Raw genomic sequence first — 20,831 nt, 5'->3', positions numbered from 1 at the left:
TTGGCAGACAGATTCCAGGTTCTTCATCAGCTTTCCATCTCCAGGTTGAATATCTATCTGATTGTTTCAACTAATCACCTTATTGTATGGTTTTAAGTTACTTCATGACTCCTTTGTGCTCTTTACCGGACACACTCAGGGGAGCACAGACATTCTCAGTTGCAGGATCCATGCTTCCAGGGTGTTCCATATAGCCCATCATCACCATCGTTTTAGTGATAACTATACTAAGCGGGTGTTTAATGTGCATCACCATGTGCAAGCGCTGCTCTGCGTGATTTGCCCGCCCTCACTCTCACCACCTCAATGATCCTGATGCAGGTGGGTGCTCCTGAGGCTGATATTGGGACAGAGTTTGGGGCAGGGAGGGAGTGGGAGAGCGAGATGTTTTAGGGATCAAAACCTGTAAAAGGAAGGGAAAATCTTTAGAAGGAAACACAATTGCACGGAGGGAGAAACAGGCTTGTTGTGCAGACAATCCAGCAGGGGCCTCCGATGCAAATAATTGCCCCAAACAGTTGTCCCATATGGAACCTGAATGGTTGTCTCTTATTCAACCCATTCAAACCATTGCTCAGTCACTGGATGCAGACTGCCCAGGGAAGGCTGTGACCTCAGGTGATGTGACTGTGCAAGCTGTCCCCACAGCTGAGTGACAAGTCCTTCCCAAAAGGCAGTGCATCTCCATATCTTCCACAAACCTGCAATGCAGATACTTCTATTCTTCCCATTTTACACAGAAGGAAACTGAGGTGAGGCAGAGTAAGAAATTTACCAAGATAACACAGCTAGTAAGTGAAAAATATTGTTGAAAACATTCACCCTATAGGTAAAATAAAATCGCAGTTAAATGAAAACTGAACATTTAGTTCACTCCCCTACCCTGTGCCAGGCAGCATGGTAGGTATTACAATAACTGTCAGTAACAGTGAAGTCTGAGGTTTGCCCTACCTGCAAGCTATTGATGTTGGCAGAAGATACAAGACCTTGGGTCAGAGGAAAAGACTTGATAACTCACAGTACATTGGACAATATGAGCGTTATATTCATACCAATGTCCCTTCCCAGCCCTCCCAAGTTGATTGCAGGTGAGATGGAGGCAGTCCCAGGTGAATGCTGCACACATGATGGGTTTGTGTCACAGCTGAGTAACCCAGAGCTTAGGAAACCCCATCTTTTAAAGTGGGTGCTAAAATCTACTCAACCTTTACCCCAAAGATGATATTCTTATTGTCCTGGTCAGAAGAAAAAAAAAAAATCTTCCCTCTGCCCTATAGTGAGACACTATATCTTCCAAGGCTGTTTGCTGTACAAGGTATAGCAAAGGTAATCCATAATAAAAGTTTATATGAAATGCCATGGAAAATTATCTCTCAGCCCAGCTGGTGTGGCTCAGTGGTTGAGCATCAACATATGAACCAGGAGGTCACAATTCAATTCCAGGTCAAGGCATATGCCCAGTAGGGGGCTCAATCCCCAGTAGGGGGCGTGCAGGAGGCAGCTGATCAATGATTCTCTATCATCATTGATGTTTCCATCTCTCTCTCCCTCTCTCTTCCTCTCTGAAATCAATAAAAATATATTTTTAAAAATTATATTCCAAAAAATACAAAGAGAAAAGGGGCATGGTCTTTACACTCCATTCATTTAGAGAGAGAAACAAAACCAAAATATTATTGTATGCCGATGGTAACTGGAAAATGAAAATAATAAAATAATAACAATAAAATTATAAAGCTTTTAAAAAACATAATTATAATACACTCTGAGAATTTCTATAATATAGGTAAAACCAGAAAGCTATAGGAACACATAGAGAAGACACCAATGACTGGCTAAAGCTGGGAAAGCCTTCAGACACGAGGTGATTTTTAAGTTGGAGGTTATTAACCAGTCTGAGTTCCCTGAGGGTGGCAACCATGCTCTCTCATGATTGGAGTTTAATAATAAGTTTTCTAAAATTTAATTAGTTCCTAATAACATTTGCAGAAAGAAGAAAGGCGGGAATGAAGGAAAGAAGGAAAGGTTACCTCATGACCTTAAAATTTACCAGCATGTGAAGAACATGAACTAGTTTTTGTAGTAAAAATTTGAATCCTAAAGATTTTAAACTTTGACAGAATAATGGTAATGGAGACATTTACAAAACAGCTTTTAAAAATCTAGTGACTTCCCCCCCCCCCTCATTTCTTTTATTGCAAATGACAGTACCCAGTTACTGGAACGTTATACATCATGCTTGATATTCAGATTAATATATTTGAATAGTTACTGCATTTCAGAAGGAATCCAAAGTGGGAGGTCCCAGAATTGGGAATTTCAGATGCTAAGCATTCTGGTGCCAAAACCTGAAGTTCTAGGTCCAGAAGATGTATCCCTTAGGGTTCTACAGGCTTTTCTTTCTTCTCCATTTTTCTATTAAAAATCAAAATGTCCTAGCAGTGACATTTCAAGTAACGATTAATGAACAACCTGCAGGGAATAAGGCACACCTGTCTCCTCTACTACTTTATCCATGTAGAAAGCATCCTCTACACAGCACCAGGGCCAGCGACAACAGGGGTTGGTAAACTCGGAGATGCTACTAGTCGCTGTAAAGAAAATAGAAGAATCAATTCTGATTGACTTTGAGCGAATCGCCCTGCTATGGCAAGACAGAAAAAAGTGTGGCCCTTGGGATCCCAGCAGCTGTTGGGTTCATTGCCATGACTTTGCCACTCATACCTCCTAGCAATGGCAGCAACTAACAGGACGATCAATACGTCAGGCTCGGAAGGCCAGGATCACTGATCCTGGGAAAGGAAAGGAGCAGATCCTTCTGACACAGAAAAATCAGCAGAGCAGCGAGAGCCCATAAGATGACAGTGCTACCCAACAGGAACGTAGGGACAGCAGCCAGAAAAATACAAGGAAAGCAGCAGCTCACCCTGCACACAGGTGCAATGGTCAAATTAAGCTTCCTTTTCGTCCTGTTAACAGACACGACTTCAACATGTAGAGACTACCTCATACAAAGCATTCAGTAACGCCCAAAGTGCATGCGCTCCATCTGCATTATTGCGTAGAATCCCAACAAGCCCTTGCCCAGCTTGTCACGCATAGCTTATGGGTGCGGAGCCTGAGGCTCTGAGCCACACTCATAAGTTTCAAGTCTCATTTCCAGTCTCAGGGGCCGTCACCTGCAATGTGACGCGACAGTGTGGAGAACTCTCCACTTCCCTTCTCCCTTTGCCCTCCTCTGACCAGTCCGTCCCCGGCCTTGGCTCACTCCTGTCCTTCCGGCTCTGTTTCATAACCACCCTGGCGGGATGTTTATGAGCTTGGGCAGTCGAATCAGACTGCCGGGGTCCCAACTCTGCCGCTTACTGCCGACGTGACCTGGTGCCCATTATTTAACCTTGGCTGTGTTTCTGCTTTCTTCTTCGTAAAATGAAAATAACGATAGCAGTACTTCAGGCAGTGCCTGTCCCACAAGTGAGAGCTCAGTCCTTTGCTAGTACATTTCTTCCCCTCCCCCTCTCTGTTCTGCCCGAATCTCCCTGAAGTCGCCCCACACCCTGCCCTCAGCAGCAGCCCGCGCTCTCCTTCCTCCCTTTCCATTACTCCTGTGCTCTGCCTGATGGCCTCCACGACAGTGCCCAGGGCCGCCCCTGGAGGAAGCCCGGCACTTCCTGGGGAGAAAGCGCAGAAACACATCCTGTGAAGCTGATGCCGAGTGGGGAGCAGAGGGCTTTGCTGAGGGATTAAGGAGGTAGGGGAACACAGAGATTTCTGGCAGGTGCCGCTTCCTTAGAGGCCAGGGACTCCGGAATGCCTCAGGAATGATAATGAGCTCTCTCCTACGGGCCCTCCTGACGTGACTGCCCAGGAGCAGAAAAAAAATCTATGCCAGCTAGTGTTTCAGGCTAATTTAAAAGCGTGTTCACCTACCTTACCCATGCACACTCTACGGCTTGCTGCTCACCCAGGCCAGAAAATGCTGCTTTCCTGTGATCCAGGCCCCATCTTCTCAGAATAGATCACCCCGTCTCTCTCTCTCTCTCTCTCTCTCTCTCTCTCTCTCTCTCTCTCTCTCTTCTCTCTCTCTCTCTCACACACACACTCATACAAATACACACACACTCAAACAAATACACACTTACATAACACACACACACATTAACACACATTGATACACACACATTAACACTCACACACATTGATACACACACATTAACACTCACACACATTGATACACACACATTAACACTCACACACATTGATACACACACATTAACACTCACACACATTGATACACACACATATACTCACACACACTCCCATCTCACTGTCTCCGGGTCCTGGACGACCCAGACTGTGCACAGTCATGCCCAAATTGACATTCAAAATGCCTCTATTCTTTTCTAAAAGATAAAACATCTAAAGGAATGACTCGTATATCTCACTCATAATCTCTCTCTCTAAATGTGTATGTGTGTGTGTGTGTGTGTGTGTGTGTGTGTGTGTGTACACGAGAGGCCCGGTGCATGAAATTCATGCACTGGGGGGGGGAGTGGGGGGAGAGTCCCTCAGCCCAGCCTGCATCCTCTTGCAGTCCGGACCCCTCCCTCCTTACCACCCACCTGCTCACTCCTTACCTCTCAGCTCGCTGCTCCTTAGTGCTGCTGAGGAGGCGGGAGAGGCTCCCGCCATGGCTGCGGTGCTCTCCAGCCATGAGCCCGGCTTCTGGCTGAGCAGCGCTCCCCCTGTGGGAGCGCATTGAGCACCAGGGGGCAGCTCCTGCATTGAGCGTTTTCCCCCTGGTGGTCAGTGCGCATCATAGCGACCAGTCATTCCCATGTTTGGTCAATTTGCATATTGCATGAGAAACACTATTAACCAAGTCATCTCTATCATTTCCTGGAGTTTGTATGTAATCATGGAAAGGGATAGGAATAAAAGTTCACCTTCAAAATTACAGGGAAGATTTTTACTCTTCAATAAACCACTCAAGGAACAAAAAAAATGTCAAAAGCCAGCCCTCACCATCTGTTCAATTAGACATTTAAAGATTCCCCAAATTCCAAGGAACATAAAAGTTTGTCCTGGACTCGGGCCCAATTTGCTGGGAGTTGCTTTAGGCTGAGATTCTTGCCTGGGTATTGACACCCATCAGCCTGGCTTCTGGGACCTGCTGCTCTTCTCTTCAAAGAGAGAAATTGAATATACAGCGCTTTGTTCCTGTGACCACAACATAGGAGCAAGGTACCAAGTCCAATTTGTCAGGAATATCTTACCACTGACAGTCTTGCCCCTTCACAAGAGATGACAGGAGCAGTTGCTTAAGCCAAACTTTTGCAAACATGAGCAAAGGATGCAATAAAGGGAGAGAGGATGGGAAGGAGGAAGGAAAGGGATGGAAGGAAATAACAATCAGTTAGGTGTCTTCTCCCATCCCTGCCCTTCTCTCTTTTCTTCTAGCTATTGAAACGCTGCTTCTACAAGCCACCCTGGGCTGGTCAGAAGGCAGGAGAGGCATCCTGACAATGAACCTCTTGGAGGTGGGTGAGAGAGACACAGCGCTTTCTTTATGAGCTGGAGGCCCACTGCATGTGTAGGAAAAGCCTGTCAAGTTGATTTCTCCTCCCTCTTTAGGCCCTAGGCAGGCAGGCTCTATTCATTTAGTGAGGGTCTCCACTTCCAGCCCTATGTTCAGGCAAGGAAGCATGGGTTGTGGTCCGTAATTCAACTTTTATTCCCTGACATTCCCTGCATTGTCCTGCCAGCTTGACTGCGTATCCGTGGACTCTCTTGATGAACAACACACCATGTGACCAGCCATCAGCACAGCCCAGTGGCTCTCACTGTAAGGAAAATGTTAAATTCCACTCCCTAAGAGAAAGAGGTTAAAAATTCAGCTCACTGTGTTCTTAAAACTGTCTTAAATTTTCCTCTAAATTTTTTTTTGGCTTTTGTAGAGAGTAGATATTCCTGGAAAACAGCATGTTTGCACACACACAGTCTTTGTTTGAAGAAATTGCTCAGAGAATAGTTTGTATAAATATAAGTTTACTAGTAGCTCCTCTAGTGATGGTGTATCCAGGCTACCGCACCTTGTTTTAGCTCTTCAGGTTCTTCAGGTGTCATAGCACCCAACAAACAAACATTTTTAAATATTTTCTGTGAGTCTAGCTCCCTGCTTGTTAACCTAAACCAAGTTGCTCATGATCCTTCTGGGAAGAAAGAATTAATTAATCACATTAATTTTACGGTCTTATATGATCAGAGTAGGGGTACCTCTGTGTAAAACTAGTTCAGTGTGAAGCACGTACAAATAACATCAAAATCTAAAAACATAACATGCTGGTTGAGAGTCATTTTTTTTTTAAATAACTGAACATTTTCACAGAAGGCATTCCCATAAGTGACTTAATTTGAAGAAAAGTTTTTGTCAGCATAACAGGCCTCCTGCATGCAGGGATGTCAAGGCTTTGGGAGTTAGAGGGCAGAATGTCAGGTCCCAGAGAACCTTGTTGTGCATAAACCATGGTCCCAGCCATCACTTTTTAAAGCAACTCATTTAGACGATTCTCTGTCTGTGTAGGGGGCCTTGTTTGCAGACCCCTGAGAAGGGATAAATGTGACCTCCTCAATCCTCCTTATGCCACTTATTCCCTATCTCAGCCCCGCTTGGTCTCTCTTTAGCACAAATCACAATCTGAAACTATTTTACTTCTATGTCAGTTTACTTGCAGTTTATTAACAACTAGAAGCCCAGTGCATGATTCAATCATGCACGTGTAGGGTCCCCTACACGCTTTCGCTTTCGATCACGGGGGAGCTGGGTGCCTGTCCGCTGCTGCACCAGGCCTTTCAGAAGCCTCCAGTGCAGCAGAGGCTTCTGAAAGGCCTAGTGCCTGAGAGGACAGGCACCCAGCTCCCCCGCTTTTGATGGTCTGTGGCGGGACGTGAGCTCACTGCCCCAGAGGCCCCTTCTGTGCCGCAGCACAGCCATGGCACAGACGCTGAGCTCGAGCCACCACTGGCGACGCGAGCTCAGCATCCCGCCGGCCCAATCGGCCACCCCGGCCACCCTGAGTCCCGCCCCCCCCCCATGCCTCCTGGCCAATCGCGGGCATAGCGAAGGTACGGTCAATTTGCATATTCGTCTATTATTAGATAGGATTATCACTCTCCATCCCAAACATTCCAGGAAGAGAGATCACGCTTCTCTTGTTTCCTGTCTTATCTCCAATGCCTAGCAGAGTGCCCACCCCACAATAACTATTTTTGAAATAAAGGAAAATAAGTGAATGTTTTGCCAAAACAATCAATCCTGAGGAGAAGGCGAGGCTGTACCCATCTCACGCAGCCTTTGTGGTACTCCTTCTGCAGGCTAAGATCCGAGCTGGGTGTGGGGGTCTGTGATGAATGGAACAGACAGCACCTCCACTTCCTAGTGAGATGTGAGCTCATAATGCAATAACTATCACTTCAGTAAAGCTGAGAAGCCCAAACGCTGCTGACTAGAAGGACTCCTCAAAGGGACAGCCTTATCAAAGCCACTTACACGTTACTAGTGAGTGGCACTACCTTGATGCTTGGGAAGAGCCTGGAGAGAGCGGCTCTTGGTCACTGTTCTAAAATGGCACAGCATTTCTGTCCAAGTGAAACTTGTACCCACCACCCTGCAAATGATGGGAATGGCAAGGTCAGATTTCCAAGTAACCCCTAAAACACTAGTCTGAGACAGGTAGCCCTGAGCCTTGTATGCTTAGCAGCTCCAGCAGCCAGCCCAGCACCTGGCATGGAGGGCAATCCGAGTAACTTGATTGTTGATGAACTAATTAGGAAGCATTTTCCAAATTCTTAAATATATAAATAATTATTTTTAATTCTTTTTTAAAATTACAGTTGACATACAGTATTACAGTAATTTCAGATGTATAACACAGTTATTAGACACTTCTATAAATTACAAAGTGATCATAGTTATGCCATACTTATAAATCTTAAATGATTAGAAATGAAAATATTATGAGGAAAAGCTATAATTTGATATGTGCAGCAAAAAAAACCCAAAAACACCTTTTAATACAAAGGATTGGTGGAAAGAAAAAATTGAGTTAAAAAATTGGGGGTCGCCCTAACTGGTTTGGCTCAGTGGATAGAGCATCAGCCTGCAGAATGAAGGGTCCCAGGTTCGATTCCAGTCAAGGGCATGTACCTTGGTTGCGGGCACATCCCCAGTAGAAGGTGTGCAAGAGGCAGCTGATCGACGTTTCTCTCATCCATGTTTCTAACTCTCTATCCCCTCTCCCTTCCTCTCTGTAAAAAAATCAATAAAATATATTTTTAAAAAATAAAAATATAAAAAATTGGGGGAGCACATTTAAAAAAAACTAAATTCAAAGATTCTTTTGACTCCTGTAAGAATTAATGATATATGAGTAGGTACCAAAAATTATGGGAATGTATATATTATCACATATTTCTTTAAAGTCTCGATTCTTCTTTAAATAAAGTACTGAGTATAATTTCTGACACTGGATCAGACTTAGCCTTTGGTGGTTTGTTGGTTTGTTTGTATGTTTGTTTGTTTGTTTGCCTGGGTTTAAATTTAAATGAATGCTTCAGGAATTCACTGATTCTCTGCTCCACCCTGGCCCTAGCTGTCTGGTTCTCTCTGGGCAAAGCTACTCTCACAACCAAAGGGTTAAGTATTGTAGGTAGGACTAGTAGATATATTCATTTATCAGATGTAAAAGGTAGATAAAAGTCTTCTGACAAGAAGTGTAGTGCAATCCTCCCAGTGTGCTCAAAGGAGGGATATATTGGATGAACAAAACAAATCGCTAAGAAGGAAAGGTACAATGGTAGATGGTAGTCCTGAATCCCTCGTTCTCAGGCAGAAAAAATAGACTAAGAATTCTAGAACATACCTGATTGATGAAGTCACTGAACTGGGGAGATAACCAACAGAACCCCATCAGTGTGCTATGGCCACGCCATGGTAGAGCTTTTCCTCCCCTCTGTGACTTAGAGGGCAGATAAGTGCCCTGACAAGAAGTTCAAATCTCTTAAAACATAGCCACATCCTTCAATACATGATTGTGTGCTAGAATGGTGCATTCTAAAATTTATCCAGATAGTCTTCATTTTCTGGAAAATAATGAGCCTTTTAGCTAATTTCTCTGTTCCTCAGTTTCCTTAACTATAAATGGGGGTAATTATAGTGACTATCCCACAGAATTGTTGCAAAAAATTAAATGTAAAGCTTTCAGAAGAGTGCTTGTCATATAAAAAGTATACGTGTTTGAGATCATGGAGATGATGATGAAGATGATGATGACAATTATGTTTTTCTTTTCTTGCAGGAAAGTACTTTCCTAGCAACCTTCAGTGACATAAAGCGATAACCTGTTGCTTTTAATGCTAGGCCATTGTGGAGATTGTATTACTGACCTCACTTCTTCACTTCCTCCCTGTATCCATGCCTTACCTGCTGATTTTGGCCCATAGAATGGGATGTTGAAAGTGACATTGTGCCAATTCCATGTCCAGGCTTCGGAAGCCATGCATGTGTTGCTTGCCCTCTTGAATGGCTAATGCTGCCCACAGGGACATGTGTCAGGAGGCTGCTGGGCCACAGAGAAGACGTGATACGTGAAGCAGACCAGAGATCCGATGCAAAAGCAGACTGCCTCATGTGTTCTCAAGTGTTCATTGTTATGTGCCATTGAGGTTGTTCATTATGCAACAACAGTTAACTTAGCCATAATCCATATAATTGTGAACTTAATAGGAATAAGCAATGAACATAATACAGAGTGAAACCATGGCTATCAATAAAAAGCTGAAGTCATGTATATGTATATCAAAACATAGAATTGTTATTTTCATAAGTAAAAAGTGGTCAAATATGGCAATTCTATATGGTTCGACCTAAGTATTATGTATTGTGTGTATTGTGATCACTATTTAAGTTATATTTTTCTTTCTGCTCAATCCTCCCACACCATCACCTAGAATCCCTCCCCAACAGTTGTCAGCCTGCTCTCTATCTGTCTCTATTGTGCTTGTTAGTTCAAACTCTGGGTTCCAATTAGGCAGGGCCAACAACTAGAAACACACAGATGCATGTTCATTTCATCATGGTGAGAGTTAATAAAACTCATGCCAGCTTTCTCCAAGCTGCTATATAGCTGGGTAATCATACATGTGATCAGCTACTACCTGGGAAGTAAGTAGGAAAGGATGGCAGATTAGAACATAACTTTGAGGTAAATAGGTGCCATTCTCCCCAAATCAAGACCCTCCCCTTTGTGCCCCATCCTTCACCACAGAAGTCGGGTATCCTTTACCAAATGGGCTACAATACAGCAAGAGTTGGGTGAGCTATTGCAATGTGTGGTAATGGAGCCAACACAGCAATTACCTCAGTCCATGTTTCTGGCAACAATCACAAGGAAGCAAAATATAGCAGATGAATAGAGAGGTAGAAAAACTATATTTTTATTCCGAATAAGTAAGAGTCATATTTTAATTTCCTGCTATACTAATTTCTAATACTAGACACTAAAGCTAATGTCTTTATCCACCTGATTCAAGTGGTACATTCCTTATTAGGATTTAAGTGTGTTGCTTTAAATATCTATGACCCTTCACTAATTTTAAACACTTTTACAATCCTGTTCTTATTTGATCCTTTTAACAACCCTTAATAGAAGTGTCTGAAGATCGTTGAAGTATTTTAGAAAAATTTATTTAGGAGTATTTCTGAATATATTCATTGTAAATTTAGTTGTTTTCTTTTTATAAAGTTGTAAGAGTTCTTTCTTTAATCAGGACACAAATCCACTATCTGACCTATAATTGGCAGATATATTTTCCCAAGAGGTGACTTGTCTTTTTGACTTCATAATGATATCTTTTGGAGCACAAAAGGTTAAAATTTTAATGTAATTCAGTTTATCAATTTTCTTCCTTTAATGGCTTTTTCTTCTATTTTTGGTAAAAATAAAAACATTTTGCCTAACCCAAAATCACAAACATTTTCTCCTAGGATTTTTTTTTTGTGTGTTAACTTTTACATTTAGTTCTATGATTTATTTTGAGTTAATTTTTGTCTGGGTGTGAAGTAAAAGTCTAAAGGTTTCGTTTTGGTTTTTTTGATTGCGTATGAATTGTCTCAGCACCATTTGTTGAAAAGATTATTCTCTCTTCATTGAAATGCTTGAAATCTTTTCCAAAAATCAATTGACTGTAAATGTAAGAGTTTATTTACGGACCTCAACTACATTTCACTGATCTATATGCCCTTCTTTATAATAATACCAAATTGCCTTGATGGTTATAGCTTATAATAAGGTTTGAAATTCAGCTGAATTAAATTGTTCAATTTTGTTCTCTTTTTTACTAAGATGTTTTGGCTATTCTAGGTCCATTGTATTTCAAGATAAATTTCAAGAGTGGCTTGTTAATTGATATAAATAACACCTGTTGGGATTTTGATAGGGTGAGTCTTCCAACATAGGAGCATATACTATCTTTCCATTTATTTAGATCTTCTTTCGTTTCTCTCAGCAATGATTTATACTTTTCAGTACATAAAACTTGATTTTTTTTTTGTTGAATTTACTCTTAAGTATGATATTCTTTATGATGTCCTTGTGAATGAAATTTTTAAAATTTTATTTTCACTTTTTTGGCAGTATGTAGAAATACAATTAATTTTGTGTATTGACCTTGCATCCTGCAACTGTTCTAAACTTGGTTATTGGTACTAGTGGCTTTCTTTTGGCTTCACGTGGATTTCATATATTCACTAGAGGCTGGTGCACAAAATTCATGCACGGGGGCGGGGGGCGGGGAGGGTCCTCTCAGCCCAGCCTGCACCCTCTCCAATCCGGGACTCCTTGGGGGACATCCCTCTCACAATCCTGGACTGCTGGCTCCTAACCACTCACCTGCCTGCCAGCCTGATTGCCCCTCACTGCCCTCCCCGCCCCCCCGCCAGCCTGGTCACCCCTAACTGCCCCCCTGCTGGCCTGATCACCCCTAACTGCCTCTGTCTGCCAGCCTGATCACTCCCAAATGCCCGCCCCCCGCCGGCCAGGTTGCCCCATGCAGCCTGCTGCTCGGTCGTTTGGTCACCCCTCAGTAACCCCCCTGCCAGCTTGGTCACCCCACGCAGCCTGTTCAGTCTTCTGTTTGGTTGTGATGGCCACTTAGGCTTTTATATAGATAGATTATCATGTCTTATAATTTTATATAATAAAAGGCTAATATGCTAAGTGTCTGACCATTCATTTGACTGTTTGACCAATCACTATGATGCACTCTGACCACCAGGAGGCAGATACTCTGACTGGTGGGGTCCAACTGATGGAGACTGGGCGAGATGGGCCAGACATGCCCTGGAGCCTTCCTATGGTCCCTCCTCGGTGGGCCAGCCCCAACTGACCCCAATTGTGACTGGGCAAGATGGGCCAGACATGCCCTGGACAAATCTGTGCACCGGGCAGTTTCAATCTGATCCCCGCAGGCCAGGCTGAGGGACCCACATGCACTGGGCCTCTAGTCTATCCTAATATATAAAAACCCAGGGTCCATAAAGTCCAAAACAACCAAAGGCTTGACTGACCAGAAGTTGGGTTGCCGTGGTGACTCAGCACTGACTGCCACTGCTGAGGGTGCAGCAATCTAGCACTGACTGCCAAAGGGGCTGCGGATCAGGCCTGGAGAGAGGCCCGGAGAGAGAGAGGCAGGGTCTGATCCGCAGCCTCCATGACAGCTATTGATCAGCCGTTGCCTCTCTCTTTCTTTCCGGGCTTTGCCAAGAGCTACACCTCTGTTTCTCTCCGGGCCTCCTCGGGGCCTGCTGATCAGGCCTGCCTCTCTGATCAGGCCCAGAGATAGGCCTGGAGATGCTTACTCACATAGAAACCGGCCAATCAGAACTAAATCTGGGTGAACTGTGAGGTGGCAAGAGAAGGCAATTGGTGGCAAGATCAGACCGGCAAGGTAGGGCAGTTAAAGGAAATCAGGCTGTCAAGAGAGAGCAGTTGGGGGTGAGATCAGGCTGTCAGGAGAGGGCAGTTGGGGGCGAGATCAGGCTGTCAGGAGAGGGCAGTTGGGGGTGAGATCAGGCCAGCAGGGGAGGGAAGTTGGGGGTGATCAGGCAGGCAGGAAGAGGGAGTTAGCGGTGATCAGGCAGGCCAGCAGGTGAGCGATTAGGAGCTAGTGGTCCCAGATTGTGAGAGGGATGTCTGACTACCAGTAAACTGGCAGTTGGACATCCCCCAAGGAGTTCCCGATTGGAGAGGGTGCAGGCTGGGCTGAGGAAATCCCCCTCTCCATGCACAAATTTCGTGCACCAGGCCACTAGTATATATATAAAAGCCTAAGTGATCGTTCAACCATTTGACCCTTCACCAATAGCTATGACGTGCACTGACCACCAGGGGACAAATGCTCAACACACAGGCATGGAAGCATGGAACAGACTGATGAATCTCAGAGGGAAGAGGGGAGAGGGAGGGTGGGAAGAGATTAACCAAAGATCTTATATGCATACCAGAGGCCTGGTGCATGAATTCGTGCACCGGTGGGGTCCCTTGACCTGGCCTGTGGGGATTAGGCAGAAACCAGCAGTCTGACATCCCCCAAGGTGTCCTGGATTGTGAGACTGCACAGGCCAGGCTGAGGAATCCCACCTGTGCATGAATCCATGCACCAGGCCTCTAGTTGTATTATAATATCCCAAACATTCTTTCATTTCCTCCTTTGTAATCTGATGTTTACAGTCTTTCACCATTAAATATATTTTGTATTTTTGATAAATGCCCTTCATCAAATAGAGAAAGTTTCCCTGAATTGCTAGTCTATTAAGAGTTTTATTATAAATGGGTGTTGGATTTTGTCAAATTTTTTTTTCTGTGTTTTGTCAGATTATCAAGTGGTTTTTGCAGTTTATATAATTTGATGTATTAAATTAACTGATTTTCAGATGTTAAGCTAACCTGAATTCCTGAAATAAATACCACTGGGTCACAGTGTATTAGCCTTACTATATGTTACTGAGTTAAGTTTGCTGATAATTTGTTAAGAATATTGGTATCTGTCTCTGGCTGGTTGCTCGCTCAGTGATTAGAACATCAGTCTTCCAACTGGAAAGGTTACAGGTTTTATTCCTGGTCAAGGACATGTACATGGGTGCAGGTTTGATCCTGGCCCTAGTTGGAACACTTGGGGGAGGCAGCCAATCATTCTGTGTATGTGTCTCTCTCATATCAATGTTTCTTTCTCTCTCTCTCTCTCTCTCTCTCTCTCTCTCTCTCTCTCTCTCTCTCTCTCCCCCTCCCTTCCTCTCTCTCTAAAAATCAATTGAAAAAATATCCTTGGGTGAGGATTAACAATAACAAAAGAATATTGGTATCTGTTATAAGGCATATTGGTCTATAGATTTTATTACTTACGATGTCTTTGGCTAATAAGTACATGAAAAAATGTCCAACATGACTAATCATTAGGGAAATTCAAATTAAAAATACAGTGAGATACCACCTCACACCTATTAGGATGGCTATTATTTTTTTAAAAATACACACTAAACAGCAACAACAACAAAAAAAGTACAGAAAACAAGTGTTGGCGAGGATGTAGAGAAATTGGAACCCTTGGTGGGAAGAAATTGGAACACTGTTGGTGGGAAGTTAAAAAGGTATAGACTCTGTGAAAAACAGTATGATAGTTACTCATAAAATTAAAAACAGAATTACCATATGATCCATCAATTCCACTTCTGAGTATGTACCCAAAAGAACTGAAAGAGGGGTCGCAAGGAAATATTGATACACCCATGTTTATAGCAGCATTATTCACAATAAGACATGGAAGCAAGTCAAATGCTGACAATGGATAAATGTATAAGCAAAAAGTGGTACAGAAATATGATGGAATATTGTTCAGTCTTAAAAAGTAAGGCAATTCTGTAATATGTTGCAATATGAGTGAACTTTAAGGATATTGTGTTAGTTGAATAAGCCTGTCACAAAAAGACTAATGCTGTATGATTACATTTGTATGAGATACTTAGAGTAGTCAAAATCATAAAGACAGATGTATAATGGTGGTTTCCAGTGGCTAGGGGAAGAGAAGAATTGAAAGTTTCAGTTTTACAAGACTAAAATTATTATAGGACTGGAAGCTGGTTATGGCTGCACAACAATGTGAATATATTTAATATCAATGAACTGTATACTTAAAAATTGTTAAGGTAGTAAACATTATCTTATTTGTATTTTACCTTCCAAAAAATGATAATTAATTGATTTGTCTCATTTTAGTATAAATATATAAAAAATTGTATGTTTGGAATGTTAAGAGAACTCAGAATTTACCAAATTTGTATTTTATTTTATTTTATTTTATTAGACTATGAGACTTATTTGAATACTTGAAACAATGTTTTGTAAAATCTCTTTAAAAAGAATTTATTAGTCATATATTTAAATGCTTTAGAATAATTTTAATCTACGAGTTGTAAAACCTCCTTTAAAAAGTAATTGTTGAAATTCCTATATCAATATATATAAAAGCCTAAGCGACTGTTACAACCAGATGACTGGATGACAGCTATGATGTTCACTGACCACCAGGGGGCAGACACTCAATGCAGGAGCTGCACCCTGGTAGTCAGTGTGCTTCCACAGCTAACCTCCTGTGGCCAGCCAACCTCCTGCGGTCCCTCCCCCTGGCCTGGCTGCCCCGATTGGCCCCAATCGGGACTGGGTGAGATGGCCCTGATCAGCCCCGATCACCAGCCAGGCCCCACCCATGCATGAATTCATGCACCAGGCCTCTAGTTTGTGTGTAATTATAATATTTAAGTTAAATCAAAACATTTAAGAAAAATAGATTTCTTATATTATTACTTTAACCTTTTGCACTCAGATGTCGAGTGTGACTCGACACAGTTAGCATCGGTAGCAGCTCTTTTTATACTCTTTGAATGTATCAATAATTTGAAATATAAAAAAAATCCAAATAAATAAGTTTGCATGAAAAGAAACTCCAGTTTTTTATTCTACTGCCGCGCTTTGTAAAATCTGGGGTATTTAAAAAATTAAATCCTGAGTAGAATAAAGGAATCAAGAAAAAAGCAAGTGAGTGCAAAGGGTTAATAATTCAAAGATTTACTTTAAAATTCAATGTAACCCCTTAACCTTTTGCACTCAGATGTCAAGTGTGACTCAACACGGTTAGCTTTAGAATAAAGGAATCGAGAAAAAAGCAAGTGAGTGCAAAGGGTTAAATAATCTTTATTGTGCATAAAAGCTATCCTCAAGGACACCAAAAGAATCTGATTGAATATATTTATAATTTGTCATGATTCCTCATCCATGAACTTTTTAGATTAACCTACTAACCACTAATTCTGATTATAGTAAATAGGTTTTTTGTTATTGGTGGGGTGCCCTCTGTGTCCCCTCCTGTTACTGGTAGAAGTGGAGGTCTTGAGGTGCCACTGAGAAAAGAATTTCCTGAGGCCCCCACGGGACGGTGAGGTATTGTGGAAAGCTTTTATTGATGACTAGAGGCCCGATGCACGAAATTCGTGCAAGGGGCTCGGCCCTCGCAGCCCCAGCTTAATACAGAATGTCATCTGGAAGGATGTCCAGTCTATTTAGCATATCATGCTTTTATTATTATAGATTTGAAATTAAAAGGGTTCCTTTCCAAGGTCCCATCTCCCTCCAACTCACCAGAAAAAGCCCACTCTTGTCTTCAGCAGGGTTAGGATTAAAACCAATGCCTAGAGTTTCTGCTTGATATTAAAGTCCAGTCCAGCCCCGAATCTGGCTAGCTTAGCTTGTGTTCCCAGCTGCAGTCTACTGCACGGATTACAGAGAAGCATGGCAAGCGAGGTCATGGAGCAAGAGAGTACAAGAAAACAAGTGAATTATTTTACTGGGGATTATAACTAGGAGCGTAACCAATTAACCCTTAGAGATATTGCACACTTGCAGTGGCTCTATCCCCCTAGTCAATTATTTTTTCCCAGCTTAGACTGACAGACAACACCTTCCCTAGTCACCCCGACTTCACTGTGCATGTGCCTATCTCCCCCTTTATTGGACCCCTTCCTCCGGGGATTCCCTGGGGACCCTGAAGTGTAGTTTACTGGGGACCCTGAAGTGTAGCTTACTGGTGAAGCTGCCCAGATGACCATGCTCATAATGTCTGGCCTTCCCTTTGCTCTCTTTCTATCATTAATATTAACTAGCTTATTACAACAGTAACAGTTTCATACATGATCCATTGATCATGAACCATTGAGTCAGCCCAGAAGCCACAGTGGGGAGTTGCATGATTCATGTTTGTTCAGCTCTCTGGGTGTAGGAAGGCAGGACATACCTAAATTATAAGGAGTTCTGGAGTCAGGTGGCCTAGGTTAGAAATCTGCTCTACCACACACTCTACGTGAGACTTCTAGCAAGTTAGTTAACTTCTCTGTATTCAATTTTGTCACCTGTAAAACCTGTACTTACTTCATAAGGTAGCTCTGAGGTTTACATAATGCAGCATACTTGGCATACTTAGCACAATGTCTAACACATAATAAATGTCCCATAAATGTTGGCTGTGTTTGCTGTAACTTATTATCTTTAGCAAAATAGGGTTATGGATGTGAATTTTACTCAGATGTTCTTGTGGGGGGGAAGGGGGTGTGATTATTGGTCAAAATTTACCATGAAGTCTCCTATTTGGGAAACTCCTAAATATACCTTTCCGTATTTCCATTTTTAGGACTTTCCAGTAGCCCCAGGGCTGATGATGTAGCCTGAGGAAAATCCTGGTTAAAAGAAAAGAAGAGCATTTGGTGTTAATCACTGGTTTCATGCTTAAACCCTAAGGCTCTGCAGATGCTCTTGTTTCAACTACTTGGAAGATTAGCAGTTAACAGACTAAATAAAGTCTTGCTGGTTTTTGACATTTGTTTGAAGAGCAAAACAGCTTTAATGACTTTGCTGGGATTGCAGGTGATCCTATCTCTTTAACCATTTGGCCCTTGAATGTGTAAATTAATAACAGGAATGAGAAGTGTTTCGAATAGTTACTTTTGAACAGCATAATAGCAATTACTTTTATAGCACTTGCTAGATGCCAGCCCTAATGTATAATGTTCTTTATACATTGACTCTACCTATTGTCCCAAGCTCACTCTTTGCTAGAATTTCCCCCTGCAGCAAGTATTTCAAGTAAAGTATTTCAAAGAAAATAGAGGCTAAATAAAATCCCACAAAGCAAACCTGTATACTAGGCTGATAAGAGAAAGAGCAGGAAGTGGTCAGCCTGGTGATTATTAGAGGGCATTTGTAGCGAGTTAAGAGAATGAAGCTGAAAAACAAACCCTGCTTTATCACTAAATTGCATGATGCTTAAGTGGTCACCGTGACTCAGATCCGATCTGCCATAATATAGCTGAACTCAAGCCTGCTCTTTCTGTTCAGAGAAGCCATTGCTCATTTATTCTTCCCTCTGCCCTGTGCAAAGAGGAGAGGGCTCGGGAAAATTTTTTCACCAGGAAATGAAAATGCTCTAAATTTTCCTAAAGCTTGAAGGTATTTATTTAACTAACCATGGTTAACATATAGATGGGCATCATGGAGATGCCCTCCAATGACCTCAAATGCTGTAAAAAGAGCAGAAAACTGTCACAGGTTCCATGTCCCCTGGTGGAGATCATGAAAGGCATTTCCTTTCCCTTCCGTCTCTTAAAAAGTGAGAGCCTATGATGTGCGTGATATATAGCCATTTCTTCACTGGCTTCCTCTTGTCTTTCCTACTTTCTTTGTTCCTTTGGCCAAAATATTTTTATCTTTATACATTCACATTTATTTTACCTCTTTATAATTTTGTAAACAAACTTCCTTCTTTCTGGACAACCAATGCATCACTAATAAACATGCTGATGGTTAGCCTGGGGGCACCTGCTGAGCCAGGTCAGGTGTTTATGGATAGTGCTCACTCTCTCCGTTTTGATTTTCAGTGACTGAGTCATACCAGTACTTAAATATTTTTCATATGTATGTGTGCTTGCACAGGGTTGGCCTATGCTTTTAAAAACCTTTGTTCTTTAGGGTTCTCAAATACCAAGAATGCAAGGAAATTAATCCCTCCCCCCAAAGTAAAAATACATATTCCAACTACATATCTTACAAAATACCCATTTTATATGGCCTATAGTAATAATCATGATTTTAGGGACTCAACAAAGGACTGAAGGCCATTAAGAATTTAGCTGTCACTCAAAATTATAATTGCTCAGAAGAGGAAGATTCTACCTCTGTGATATGTCAGCACCTCGTGATGACCCTCAGGTCTAGTCCCATCCATCTGGGATTTGCCCAGGTCTTTTAAAAGGGGTCTTCTCACTAATCATACCCATAGGGTTATAAGACTGTCCTGGTCAGGGTTGATTTACAGAAGAGAGGAATTACTTTCAAAAGAAAACAGTTTAAAAAAATATTCAGGTGCTTACAAAATCATTGGCAGAGCTAGAGGAGCAGGCTTAAGGTTTGAGTCTGAGGAATGGCTCTCATGAAACCCCTTCTGAACTGACCTACCATGAGAACTACTTCCTTTGCGACAATCAGTGAATGTGGCAATCAACCCTCTTAGCTCTGCTCCAAGTCCTACCTCTCAATGCCTACAAAGCTAATGACTGAACACGATAATTCCACTGTGGAAAAAACTAGTGTCTTCACAACTTTGTTTTCTAGAAGAGAGAAATGAAGAAGAAAAAGAAAGGTTGAAATGTGGCCTCTAATTTCATGTAAATGCATTTGATTGGCCAAATCTAATCACATCTGGGCCCTTATTATTGAAGTCCAGGACATGAAAATTTTAACCTTCTAGTATAGTTTCACCCTGCAAGAAAACATATTAAAAGAACATTTTTCAAATTATGCATTGTAAATTACTTGGGAATCATAAAACCAATTTATTTAATGGGCCATGAAATAAATGGATTTTTAATGAAATGGAATTGGATAGAATATATTCCTATGTAATAAAAGAGGATTTTCTTACACCTTTCATGTCAGGGTTGTGTGTGTGTACTGGGTTATGTCTTCAAGTGATCCTATGTCCATATGGTCTAGGGCAGTGGTCGGCAAACTCATTAGTCAACAGAGCCAAATATCAACAGTACAACGATTGAAATTTCTTTTGAGAGCCGAAAACCAACTTCTGCGCATGGGCCACGAAGTTTCAATCGCACTGTACGTGCGCGCCCGCACGTGGTATTTTGTGGAAGAGCCACACTCAAGGGGCCAAAGAGCCACATGTGGCTCGTGAGCCACGGTTTGCCAACCACTGGTCTATGGTCAAAGAAGCTCGATACCCACTGCATTACCAGGAAGGCAAACTGGACTTTGAACACTAATCAAAATATACAGCATAAACTCTATAAAGATGAATTTGTAAACTGTGTTAGTTTTATATGTCTGCTGTAACAAAGTACCACAAATGTAGTGACTTAAAACAACACCAATTTTTTATGTTACAGCTCTGTAGTTACGAAGTCAAAAATGGGTCTTATTGGGCTAAAATCAAAATGTTAGGTCTGCATTCTTTACTGGAGGCCCTATGGGGAGAATCCAGTTCCTTCTTCTTTCCAGTTTCTAGAGGCTGCCCACATTCCCTAGCTCATGGCCCTCTTCTTCCGTCTTCAAAGCCAACAACACAGACCAGCACTTTCTCAGATTGCTATCTCTCTGATTGTCTTTATACTTCCATCATCCCCTTTTAAGGACCACTGTGATTACATTGGGTCCACCTAG

Source organism: Eptesicus fuscus, chromosome 5 (assembly GCF_027574615.1).
Source record: "Eptesicus fuscus isolate TK198812 chromosome 5, DD_ASM_mEF_20220401, whole genome shotgun sequence".
NCBI classification, from domain to species: domain Eukaryota; kingdom Metazoa; phylum Chordata; class Mammalia; order Chiroptera; family Vespertilionidae; genus Eptesicus; species Eptesicus fuscus.
This window is presented reverse-complemented; position numbering follows the sequence as displayed.